Genomic DNA, 12598 nt, shown 5'->3' with positions numbered 1-12598 from the left:
TGTTTTTCCCAAATTAACTTTACACATAATTACTTTAGTTTTTTTTTTTTTTCATCTAACACATCCTTTGTGTCTGCTGTGAAGAGACAGCATGGTCAAGGCAACACTTATAATTTGCTGGGGCTGGAGAGAAGCTTACTTACAGTTTCAGAGAGTTAGTCATTATTATGATAATAAGAAACAGATAGGCAGGAACAGTAGCAGAGAACTTTACATCCTGATCCACACAAAGGCAGTAGGCAGAGAGCAAGACACTGGGCCTAGTATGGGCATTTGAAAACTCAACACACACCCTTGTTGCCCAGTTCCTCCAATAAGGGCACACCTTTTCCAATAAGGATAGACCTCTTAATCCTCCTAAAGAGTTCATCAACTGGGTAGCATTTTCATTCAAACCACCACACATTGTAAATTCTGAGTTATCAAAAGAAAAATTAAGTCTAAAATGAAAGTAACAAAATGTAAACTTACCAACCTACTCACAAACATACAAGGAAACCTATCTCTTGCTTTTAAAGTTCGCATTTTCAGAAAAACTAGAGACTAAATTTGGCAGAGGAAACGTGGGGACAAGTGATTGGCAAGTATTCTATTCAGTTGGCAATTCTAGATATAGAAATAACTAGTTTTTAAATAAATTTGTAACTTTTGGCTGACTGTAAAGAGGCAAGTGGAGTTTCAGAATAATGATGGGCTGTCTGGAATTTGGGGCAGAAGATGTTCTATGGACAGTGATGTTCTACAACAAGTGATAAACAATAGTAATTACAGTGAGCTATTGCCCTGCTCATAGTTGACCATCTTCAGAACCCTGTGATGGTTGACATTCATTGTCTATTTGACTGGATTTAGAATTACATGGGAGACTGGCGCTTCCTTCGGTAAAGGCATTTCCAGGGTCTTAACTTTGGGAAGAACCACCCTGCCTGAAAGTCAGTAGTAGCACATCAGGAGCTAAAAATCAAAGCATTAAGTGGACAGAAGAAGAAAGCCAGGGCCCTTTCTCTGCTACCTACACATAATGTAAACTCCTTCTACTCCATTGTTGCATACTGGTGGGCTGGTCCATAATAAACAATTATTTCTTCAAAAATGTCTTACTATTTCATCTAAAATAGAATGGCCATTTTTTACATTTGCTGTTCAAAGTTCTTTCCATGAGGTTATATTAAGTTGCATAAATCTTTTGCCAACTGAACTATATTTTTATAAAGATAAAACTAGCAACAAGAAAAGTTCATATGAAGATGAGGGCCAAGAAGAGTGTTATAGCAGAGACCAAGGTAGGTGGAATTTCAGTCGCTATCAGCAAGTCCCTGGAGTCCAGAGACAAGCTCAAGCCATATCCTTCTCCTTAGTGTCCTCAGAAGGAACCGACCCTGTTGATACATCCAGAATACATCTGTAGGAATAATTTCTTATAGACTGTAGAAGCATCACCTGTCAATAAGAAGCTGAATATCCTATTAGCTAAAGGCAGGAAGTAGAAACTGAGAGCTCCTTTAGAGAGATTGGAACTCCAGGAAATAGTCAAGCACAGGAGATTCACCACAAACTCTGAGGAAGTCAGACAGATTCATGAAATTAAAGAGGAGTAACTAGCCTTGTGGTAGACATAGAATAGTTTAAATATGTTATATAACTTATGAACTAGTCAGAGAATGAGCCAAATATTTTTTTATATATTTATTTATTTACTTACTTTTATTGAAAGGGGAAAATTAAAGATTTAGATGGAAAATATTTTAGATAAAATAGAAGAGATAAATAGAAAAACACATTAAAATTGACAATTTTCATGGAAAATTAAAGAGTAAAGTGGTAGACATTTAAAACATTGCTAAATTAATTGAAATATGAAATAGAAACATTTTATGATAGAATTGAAGATTTATGTGGAAAATATTTCTGATAAAATTGTAGAAAAATTTTAGGTGTTAAAAATTTTAACTTGTTAGAATTGAAGATTATCATGGAAAATTTTATATAGATGTAATAATGGTAGGCATAAAAGTATTCCTAAGTTGATTAAAAATAGAAGTATAAACATTTTTATAATTTAATTCCTAAGTTGATTGAAAGTGGAACTATAAACATTGAAGATTTACATGGAAAATATTTCTGATAAAATTGAAGAAATATATAGAAAAACATGTTAAAATTAAAGATTATCATGGAAATTATACACATATAGTGATAGGCATAAAGATAATTCGAAGTTGATTGAAGGTGGAATTATAAACATTTTCAGATAAAATTGAAGATGTACATGGAAAATATTTCTTGTAAAAATAAAGAAATTGAAGATTATCATGAAAAATAATGCAGATAAAATGGTAGACATAAAAACATTACTAAATTAATTAAAAGGGGAATTACAAACATTTTCTGATAAAATTGAAGATTTACATGAGAAATACTTCAGAACTCCAAAAAGACTGGACTAGAACAGAAACTCCTCCCAGCATATAATAATCAAAACACCAAATTCACTAAACAAAGAAAGATTATTAAAAGCACTAAGAGAAAAAGGGCAGACCTATCAGAATCACACCAAACTTCTCACCAGAGACGATGAAAGCTAGAAGATCCTGGGCAGACCTCATACAGACTCTAAGAGGACACAAATGCCAGCCCAGGCTACTATACTCAGCAAAACTCTCAGTCATCATAGATGGAGAAACCAAGAGATTCCATGATAAAACCAAATTTGCACAATATCTATCCACAAATCCAGCCCTACAAAGGATAATGGGTGGAAAAAACCAACACAAGGAGGGAAACTACAACCCTAGAAAAAGCAAGAAAGTAATCTTCTTTCAACAAACCCAAAAGAAGATACCCACACAAACATAAAAATAACATCAAAAATAACAGGAAGCAACAATCACTATTCCTTAATATATCTTAACAACAATGGACTCAACTCCCCAATAAAAAACCAGAATAAGCCAAATCTTACAGCCTAAGCACTTATTCATATATAAATAAGCCTGTAAGTCAGTATTTGGGAACTGGGGCACAAGTGGAAAAAGCCCATGGTTACAAATGGTGCCTAACATGGGGCTTTTAGAATCCAGGCATAGAGTCTGAGAATTACTGGGCAGAAGGTTATTTCCTAGCCAAGGAACAGAAAACCACACAGTGTAGGAGGTGGCTGCCGTTTAAAAGCCCCTACAAAATAGGGAAGCTGGCTTCTACTGGAGCCTCAGGGCACAGTAGCTGTGGCTTCTCCCTAGTGTACATGGTTCCAGAGAAGGTTGGAGAGCATACTGGAAAGATGAAGCAGAGGTCTGTGAGCAGCAGATAGCAGGTGGGAAATGAGTCTCAGTACGTGACCCTGCACGTGCACAACTTCCTGGGCTGCGGCTCCCAGCCGGTGCACTGGGCATGAGGCTCAGTTCTCACAGAAGGGCAAACAGTGGCCCTAGTCCCAAAATTGGCAAGGGTGTCCTACTAGACCAAGCCAAAGGGACAGAGACACTTGCCACAGACATGTGTCTACTGGCAGGAGGAGCCTGCACAGAAGGGCAGAAGAACCATTTTCCCAGAGCTCTAGTATGACTGAAAAATCTCAGACTTCCGAACTGGTAATATGTAAGTTGAAAACAGTAAAAGAGAAACAAATACTTAGTTTGAAAATAATAAATACTCCAAAGGAAAGAGTTAGAGAGATCAAAAAGAAAATATATTTTGTGCATATTTTTAAAAAAATGGAAAAAAGGATGCCACAATGTATCTAGATCCCATATGATATTGTGTCATTTATCAGCATACAAATAATTGGTTTTTCAGTAACAATTATAATTTTATATATTCTTTTAAAACAGGATCAGAGTAAAGCAGATGTAAGACAGAAAAGACTGAAAATTTTAATGCTAGATTGGAAGTGATAGAAAAAAATACTGGAATATCCTTCGATAGCTCAGTTGATAGATCAGAGGACTGTAGTGGGACTTACCTTCCTTTGAGGGTATCCTTAGGTCACTGGTTTGAATCCAGGTCAAAGGAGAAGTGTTTTGCAGGGCAGTGGTGTCACACACCTTTAATCCCAGCATTTTGGAGGCAGAAGCAGGCATATTTCTGAGTTCAAGGCCAGCCTAGTCTACAGAGTTCCAGGACAGCCAGGACTACACACAGAGAAACCCTGTCTCTAAAAACCAAAAAGAAAAAAGAAAGAGAAAAAGGAAAAAAAGAGAAAAAAAGGAAAAAATAAAAAATACTGGAAAACCCTTTAATTCTGAATAAAGAATCTTCAAAAGATTCCCATCTGGAATTGAAACAAAGACATCATGAAATTTGCAAGCAAATGGATAGAGCCAGAAAATAACATCCTAAGTGTGGTAACTCAGACCCAGAAAGACATGCAAGGTATGTACTTACTTATAAATGGATATTAGCTATAAAGTGTAGGATAAGCAGGCTACACACCACAGAACTAAAAAAGCTAAGTAAGGAGGGTCCAGGGGAGGTTGCTTGAATCTCACTCTGAAGGGGAAATAAAATAGACAATGGAAGTGGATGGAGAGAGGAAACTGAGGGAGAGGAGGGAGAGGTGGAGACTGGCAGGGGTTGCTGGTAAAGAGAACAGAAATCAGAGAGGGGCATCTCCCGCATAAGCCAGAGATCTGGGACTGGGGAGGCTACTAGGAGACTATGGGGTGACCCTTGCTGAGACTCCAAACAGCAGGCAAATGGGATCCTGAATTGTCCACCTCCTGTAGTCCCAAGCAGGACTTCCAGAGGATGGAGGGGAATACCAACACACCCACAAAACCTTTTATCAAAAAATTTCCCAGCTTACAAGATGTGCAAGGATAAAGATGGAGCAGAGATTAAAGGAAAGACCAACCAACAACTGCCCCAACCTGAGACCCACCCAATGGATAAGAGCCAACTTCTGACATTATTAAACATACTCTGCTATGCCTACAGGACCTTAGCATAACTGTCTTCTGAGAGGCTTCATCCAGTCTGGAAACATGCAGAGATCCACAGCCACGCAATAGGTGGAGGTCAGGGAGCCTTGTAAGAGTGTGGGGAGGGATTGAGGAAGCGAGAGGCATCAAGGACTAACAAGGGCCTTAGTAAGAGACAGCAATGGAGTGGATCCAGAGGGGAGAGGGGTGGAGATAAACTGGAAGAATTTAGAGAGGAAACTATTATCAGGAGATATTTTATGAAAAAAAATCTATTTTTAGTAAAGGGGAGAAAGTGAAGTAAAAACAAACAAAAGCAAATACATACATGCATGCATACATATAAACAAACATACATACATACATACATACATACATAAAATAACAGTGTGACATATACTCAGGGACCCTTAGTATATTGAGGACATTTAGGTGACTGTTCAATAGAACATAAACAAGGCAGTTTGCATAACCAATTTTTGTGAATGTTTTAAAAATACATTTGCAGGGCTCTTTTCCACATTTTTCAAGGACCAAACAAGCAGCTTCAGTAAATGGGCCATCACATTCACTGTCATTTTTTCCTCTCCTTTGCCTACCTACAATAATTTCTAAAAATTATTAACAAGGTATGCTGGGATACATGGATCACCATAATTTCAAGTCCAGATTGGGCTACACAGTAAATCCTAAGCTAGTTTTGGCTATGGAGTAAAACTGTCTCTCAAAAAAACTAAGTAAATAAATAAGTGAAGTTAAACTTGGCAATTCCAAGCAAATTTTCTCTGCTTTCATTGCTGAAATTAGTGTGAATTGCTATTTGGGAGTGGGCATGCATTTCCTAGATTGCAAAGAAAATGTAGATTAAGAGGTAAACTAAAAATCTATGAAGGAAGACTAGCATTGCCTCTGTGGACTATGTCTGCCTAATGTGTTTGCTTGTTTAGAAGAAAGGAACATGGGTTATAGTTCATTATTAGCAAACATCAAAGGAAAATAACAGGATTTCAAATTTCAAGAATACAAAGCATAAACAATCTATTAAAGTTTACTGTGTGTAGTCTGGGGAAGAGAAAGGGCCAATGAGTTGCCAGTTGCTATAAGGCGGTGCCCACTTGACTACTGAAATAGACGAGGCAGACACAAATGAAGGTATTCAAAGAAGGAAGCTGCTGCTGCAGAGAGCTTCAGTGGCAGACTTTTGTGGGTTTGTGGCAAACCAATGGGTTAATGATATCAAAATACAATGTACTTGAGGCACTTGTTTATATATTTTTGCCCTAAACTATGATCTTACGCCTCAATTGCTCAATAGAATCCGCATCATATAAAATAGAGAGTTGGGTAATGGCAAAATCCTGGAGGCAGAAGATGAGCATCAGAACTTAAAAATCATAAGGAATTCTCTTGAATTTAAGCCTGTCTTCCTAGAACAACAGTACCAGCAGCCATCATAAGATCTGATGGCACAGTATCTAGATAGCGACATAATCTCTTTTAGCATAGACTGTCAAAATGAAGGTGTATTCTTGGAGGACATGGGCTGCATGATAACGTGATTACCTGAGCTCTCTTTCAGTGATCTCTCTAAAATTTGTTAAACTTAATTTTTAATTTTATTTGACATGAATGATTGGTGTTAAGGAGCAATTAAATCTTGGAATTGTCTACATATCTTAGGTAAATACATGCATGCATATGTATCTGTATGTGTAAGGGTATGAACATATATGTGCATGTTAAACATTCACAAGTAGTTTTGCATAGATGTGTATTAAAGTCGTGCTCAACAAGCATAGATAATTAGCATACCACAGTCTACACATGCCAAAATTGAAAGCCAGGATTTCTGATTACAGGATGTATCAATGCCTCGATAGCTAAGCTGAGTCATGGTTTGTTTGTTTGTTTGGTTTTTCAATGAATGATACCAGAGTTTTGTGTGGTCCTAAGTTCATTACATAATAGTCTACCACGGCATCATACTTAGAAGGACCAAGTGGTTTGTCTTAATTTTGTGGTTCTGAAGTAAGACTCAGATGCCAGGTCCAGTACCATAGTCGAAACTCCCAAGCCAATTGAGCTGACCTGAAATGAATCCTCCCTGAGCAGTCTATTGTTTTCACAAAGAATGAAATACTAAAAACGTACATTAGGATTGTGATATCCTATGAATAGGTATTATAGTGACGTAAAGCTCTATATATGTGCTATAATTATTTGTCTTACTGAGGCCAGAGCTAGATTTCTGTAAATAGTAAGGGGAAAGACCCATCGTAAAAATTAGCTGCTCATAAATGCCTCAGTGAGAATGATCATTAAGATTAAAAATAATGTTACTGTCTAGGTTTGCTCTCTGTTGCTGTGATAAACTGACCAAAATCAGCTTGAGAAGTAAAAGCGTGACTTGGCTTGGCTTGGCTTGGCTTGCATGTCTTAATCACAGTCTATCATTAAAGGAAGAACAGCATAAGAACTCAGGGCAGCAACCAGGATGTCAGAACTAAAGCAGGGACCATTGAGGAATCACGACTTCAGCTGCTTTCTTATAAAACCCAGGGCTACCTATCCATGAGTGACATCACCCACAGAGAGCTGGGTTCTCCAAAATCAATCATTAACCAAGCAAATGCACCACAGTCTTGCCTACAGGCTAATCTGATGGAGATATTTTTCTCAACCGAGGTATTTTTTCTCAATACTCTTCCAGATGACTTAGCCCTTGTCAAGTTGACAAGAAAACTAACCGGAACAGTTATGTTTAAAACAGTGAGAAAAAAAAAAAACACTTCTAATGAGAACAAAGAAGTTACAATTTTTATAAGCCAGCAAAGAGAACACAGTAAAAGATAGGCTCTGAGAAGTAAGAACATAGTTACCTGCTTGCCTAGCTTGGTGACTGGCTTTCTACGACCTATCTTAGGGTCACAGATGGGGAACATCTGCTGAGCACTATTGCCTTTTTATATATTTTTGTTCCCAGTAAAGCACAGATTATAGTGCACTAAGTAATAATAGCTCCTAAGAAAGTTTCCACTTATTTCAGTAAAGATGCCTCCATGCATTCCTGTGAACAGAGAGTTAAATATGAGGGAAGTGAGTAAGAGCAAAGAGAGCTTAGCATAATTCACAGCACAATATAAGCTAGGGGCTAACTGCTACAGGCAAGCCAATATCTAACAAAGCCAGGGTCAGAGATGAACATGGGTCTTCAATCACCTCTAACTGGGTATACATTGCATGAATTATTTATGATTGGGCCAGGGAGAGATGCATCAAGTGTATAGGCTATCCACTGATATCCCATGATAATCCAGAAAGATAACAAATTGTAAGTGGAAGAATGGATGAGTGACATTCTGAGTGAATGTCTGTTTTGACACGGGCATGGTCTGCTGAAAGTCACAAGACCACTAACCCATGGGATAATTTGCCAAAGCTGCTTCCCATAAGCACCAGGCCCAAGAGGAATGATAAGGATTTCCTTGGTAGTCCAAATATGAGCATTTATGAACAATTGTTCAGTGTGTGCAAAGTCTGGCAAATATGGCTTCCACCTCTCAGATGTTTACAGCCTAAGACTGCTGGCCTACAGAAACCTCCTCCTGAGGTTTGAGTTGTAGTGGTAACATTAGCAGAACTCCAGCTTCACTGTATGTGTTTCTGTGTGTCGTTTCCGTACTGCTCCTATCCAGAGTTTCAGCACCCAGGCCATGCAAGTTAAGGAAACCAATCACATCACAATTATCCCAGTCTTTGTCCAGTTTCTGCTATTGCCCAGGCAAGGAAGTTCCACATCTTTCCCCTCTATTGAAGAGTCCTCTTCTGCCTAGAAGTTACCCTCACTTTTCCTTAACAAATCTTGTTTCCACTTCACGTAATCCCATGACTGTTCACATCTTTAATCTTCACCTACATAAGACAAGAAAGTTCCTGCCATTGTTTCAGGTCAATCTTTGGTGATCGTGAGTGTCTGGCACTCTAGGTCAGTAGGTCGTTGTACGACTGGGCCCAGGAAAATCCTGAGGCACTCAAAACCTTCCATCAGTATCATGCCACCAGGGCTTTCATTTAGGTATTTTGTCTTCTAGTAAGCTTCAAAGGGTATCAGAGCTAATTATTAGGATGTAGAAACTACTTGTCCAAGGATTATAAAGAGGAGTTTCAATTGTTGGCCTCCAATACAAGTTACTATTAAAAGATCAGGTACCAGATGGCCATTAAGTGGTCAGAACAAATGTCTTTGTTATTTGGAAATGTGAAGTATGTGGATGATGGTTAAAATGAGTATGGAAAGGACAACAGCAAGGACTCCATCTATTTTACAAGGACTAAAGCATAGGTATACATAGACAAAAAGAAAATGATAATCTAGTTTAATATTTTCTGTGGATATGTAGTTGTCTGGATCATCTCAGTGATCAAGGGAGAATAAATATAATAAATAAAACATAAGTATTGATAAAAGAAATATAAAATTCTGTTAATTGTATAATAAGGCTGAAATAGAATACTTTTCTTTCTTTTGAGACTTTTCTTTCTTTTGAGGGTCTCGTTATGTAGCCCTATATAGACCAGGCTGGCCTCTGAATCATGCTTGCTTCCTCCTACCCTTGCCTCCTAAAAGCTTGGGACTGAATGCATGTACCACCATGCATAGGGGAAATGGATCTTATCAGAGCTAAAAGTTATTCCTGATGAGTTATCTGTGCTTTTTCATAGAGAAGAAAATACATTATCACCTGGGAACAATAAAAGGTTGGTAAGGATGGCTGATCCTCAGAAAAATATCTGTCCACATAGCCTATAATGTTGTTGTAATAAAGGCAAAGAATACAATAACCTTCGTCTTCACTCTAGGTTTATAAAAGGGTATAGTACAACACAGCCTCATAGTATGCCCTCATTCTACAGGAAGAAATCAGCATGGTATTACCAAATAATTCTTCCATAGTTGACATCATTGTACTAAACTACCCTAAAGCTCCAAGTGTGTTTACTTAGGTAAAAACTCCAAAGTGATTTGAGGGTCAATTTGTGGAGCAGATAATTGGATCATTAAACAACTGTCTAATCTAATTATCATGAAAACTCAATTAACAGAGCTATGAAATGGATGATCTGATCATTTCATCCATTTGCAATTAAACTGAATAGGCCATGTAGTCCACAGTTTTATTGCTCAACGATTGGCCATTAAGACAAGCAATAAAAGTTTGACTCACCTGTGGAGATTATAATATAAATTAGCTATTAGAGTGTCAGATCGTGACCCAAAAAATACAGGTCTTAGGAGTTTTTTCCATATTACTTTTTCCAGATTGTAAAACTTCTAAATTGCACATTAAGACAGAGCAGGAAGTAATCCAAACTTTTGCTGGCTAGTTGTGGGTCTATGCACTTGTGGTCCAGATGCCAGGGAGACTAATGCAGAAGAATGTGGAGCCAGCAGCTGGACACCAGTCTAGGCTATATAGTGGAACCATGTCCCAGAAAATAAGCAACACTAGGATTGAATTTCCGGCTTCTCGGCGATTTCTAAAAAATATTTTAATATTTATACATATACATATACATATACATATACATATACATATACATATATATATAATGTGTTTTGATTAAATGCACCTCCATCCTCCCCAATCCAATTCCTTTCCTATCATCTATCCCCTCACCATTTCCCCTCCTAACCTCCTGTGCTCTATTTTTGTCTATAATACTCATTAGGTCCATTTTGGATGTGCATGTGTTTGGGACCATCTATAAATGTGGGTATCCTCTCAGGACCCAAATTCTTCTCTGGCTCTCAGCTGTCCACTATTGGTAATATCTCCTCAGATAGGAGTGGGAGACTTCATTAAGCTCCTCTGTAATGCATCCTGAGATTTTGAATGGCATGATTGATCTTGTACAAACCTTGTTTATGCTGTCATCACATCCATGATAAGGTCATGTGTTCAACTGTACTGTCAAATGCAGAAAGCAGTGTTTGCTTCTATGTTCTCTCTCTCTCTCTCTCTCTCTCTCTCTCTCTCTCTCTCTCTCTCTCTCTCTCATGATTATCCCTAATCCTTTCAGGAATGCAATGCTGATAATAATCATGAGAGAAAGTTAGAGTGTTTCTCTAACTCTGTGTTTCAGAGAGAGAAGACTTAGGAATGGGCTTTCTAAGATGACTGCCTCCTTTCTCGTGAGAAAAGCATCAGAGAGGAAAAGGCCTGCTCTTGGACAAACATTTTGGCAAGATAATTTTTTAAAAAAGAAAAGAAAAACTAGGAGGCCACCATCTTTTTCCAGTGACTGAGCAGTTGGGTGCAGCCGGGAACACAGAGAACACCCCAGTGTAAGATCACTTAGGACTCAGTCCCCAGGGCCTCACCTGCACCCAGGAGCTGAGCAGCATCACAGTCATCTGTGAACCTATGCTGCCAGGGGACATCTGGACTGCAGGGAGTCCTGCAGTTGGAAGTGAGGCCACCATCTTCACTCCTGCAACTGAGTGGGCCGTTACAGCTAGGATCACAGGAAACACCTAGGTATAAGATCAGTTGGGCCTTGGTTCACCAGGGCCCCACCTGCACCCAGGAGCTGAGCAGCACCAAGGCACTCTGGGCCAGGGGAGAGCTGGTCACCCAGGGGTGCTGATACAGGCTTGCAGATACACAGAAGGACAAGCACAGAGACAACAGGATCAACTAACACCAGAGATAACCAGATGGCAAAAGGCAAATGTACGAACATTACTAATAGAATTCAAGGCAACACGCAACATCCAAACCCAACACTCCCACAACAGCAAGTCCTGGATACCCCCAACACACCAGAAAAGCAAGATTTGGATTTAAAATCACAGCTCATGATGCAGATAGGGGGCTGCAAGAAGGACACAAATAACTCTCTTAAAGAAATACAGGAGAACACAAGTAAACAGGGAAAAGCCCTTAAAGAACTATAAGAAAACACAATAAAACAGATGAAAGAATTGAACAAAACCATCCAGGATCTAAAAGCAGAGGTAGAAACAATAAAGAAATCAAAAAGGGAAACAACTCTGTATATAGAAAACCTAGGAAAGAAGTCAGGAATCATGAATGCAAGCATCAACAACAGAATACAAGAGATAGAAGAGAGAATATCAGATGCAGAAAATACCATAGAAATCATTGATACAACAGTCAAAGAAAATGCAAAATGCAAAAAGCTCCTGACCCAAAACATCCAGGAAATCCAGGACAAAATGAGAAGACCAAAGCTAAGAATTATAGGTATAGAAGAGAGCAAGATTTACAACTTAAAGGGCCAGTAAATGTCTTCAACAAAATTATAGAAGAAAACATCCCTAACCTAAAGAAAATGATGCCCATGAACATACAAGAAGCCTACAGAACTCCAAATAGATTTGACCAGAAAAGAAATTCCTCTCATCACAAAGTAATTAAAACGCCAAATGCACTAAACAAAGAAAGAATATTAAAAGCAGTAAGGGAAAAGGGTCAAGTAAAGTAACATATAAAGGTAGACCTATCAGAATTACGCCAGACTTCTCACCAGACACTATAAAAGTCAGAAGAGCCTGGTCAGACGTCATACAGACCCTAAGGAAGCACAAATGCCAACCCAGACTGCTATATCCAGCAAATCTCTCATTTACCATAGATGGAGAGACCAAGGTATTC

Source organism: Apodemus sylvaticus, chromosome 4 (genome assembly GCF_947179515.1).
Source record: "Apodemus sylvaticus chromosome 4, mApoSyl1.1, whole genome shotgun sequence".
Lineage (NCBI taxonomy): Eukaryota > Metazoa > Chordata > Mammalia > Rodentia > Muridae > Apodemus > Apodemus sylvaticus.
The sequence above is the reverse complement of the archived record's forward strand: the minus strand, read 5'-3'. Positions refer to the sequence as shown.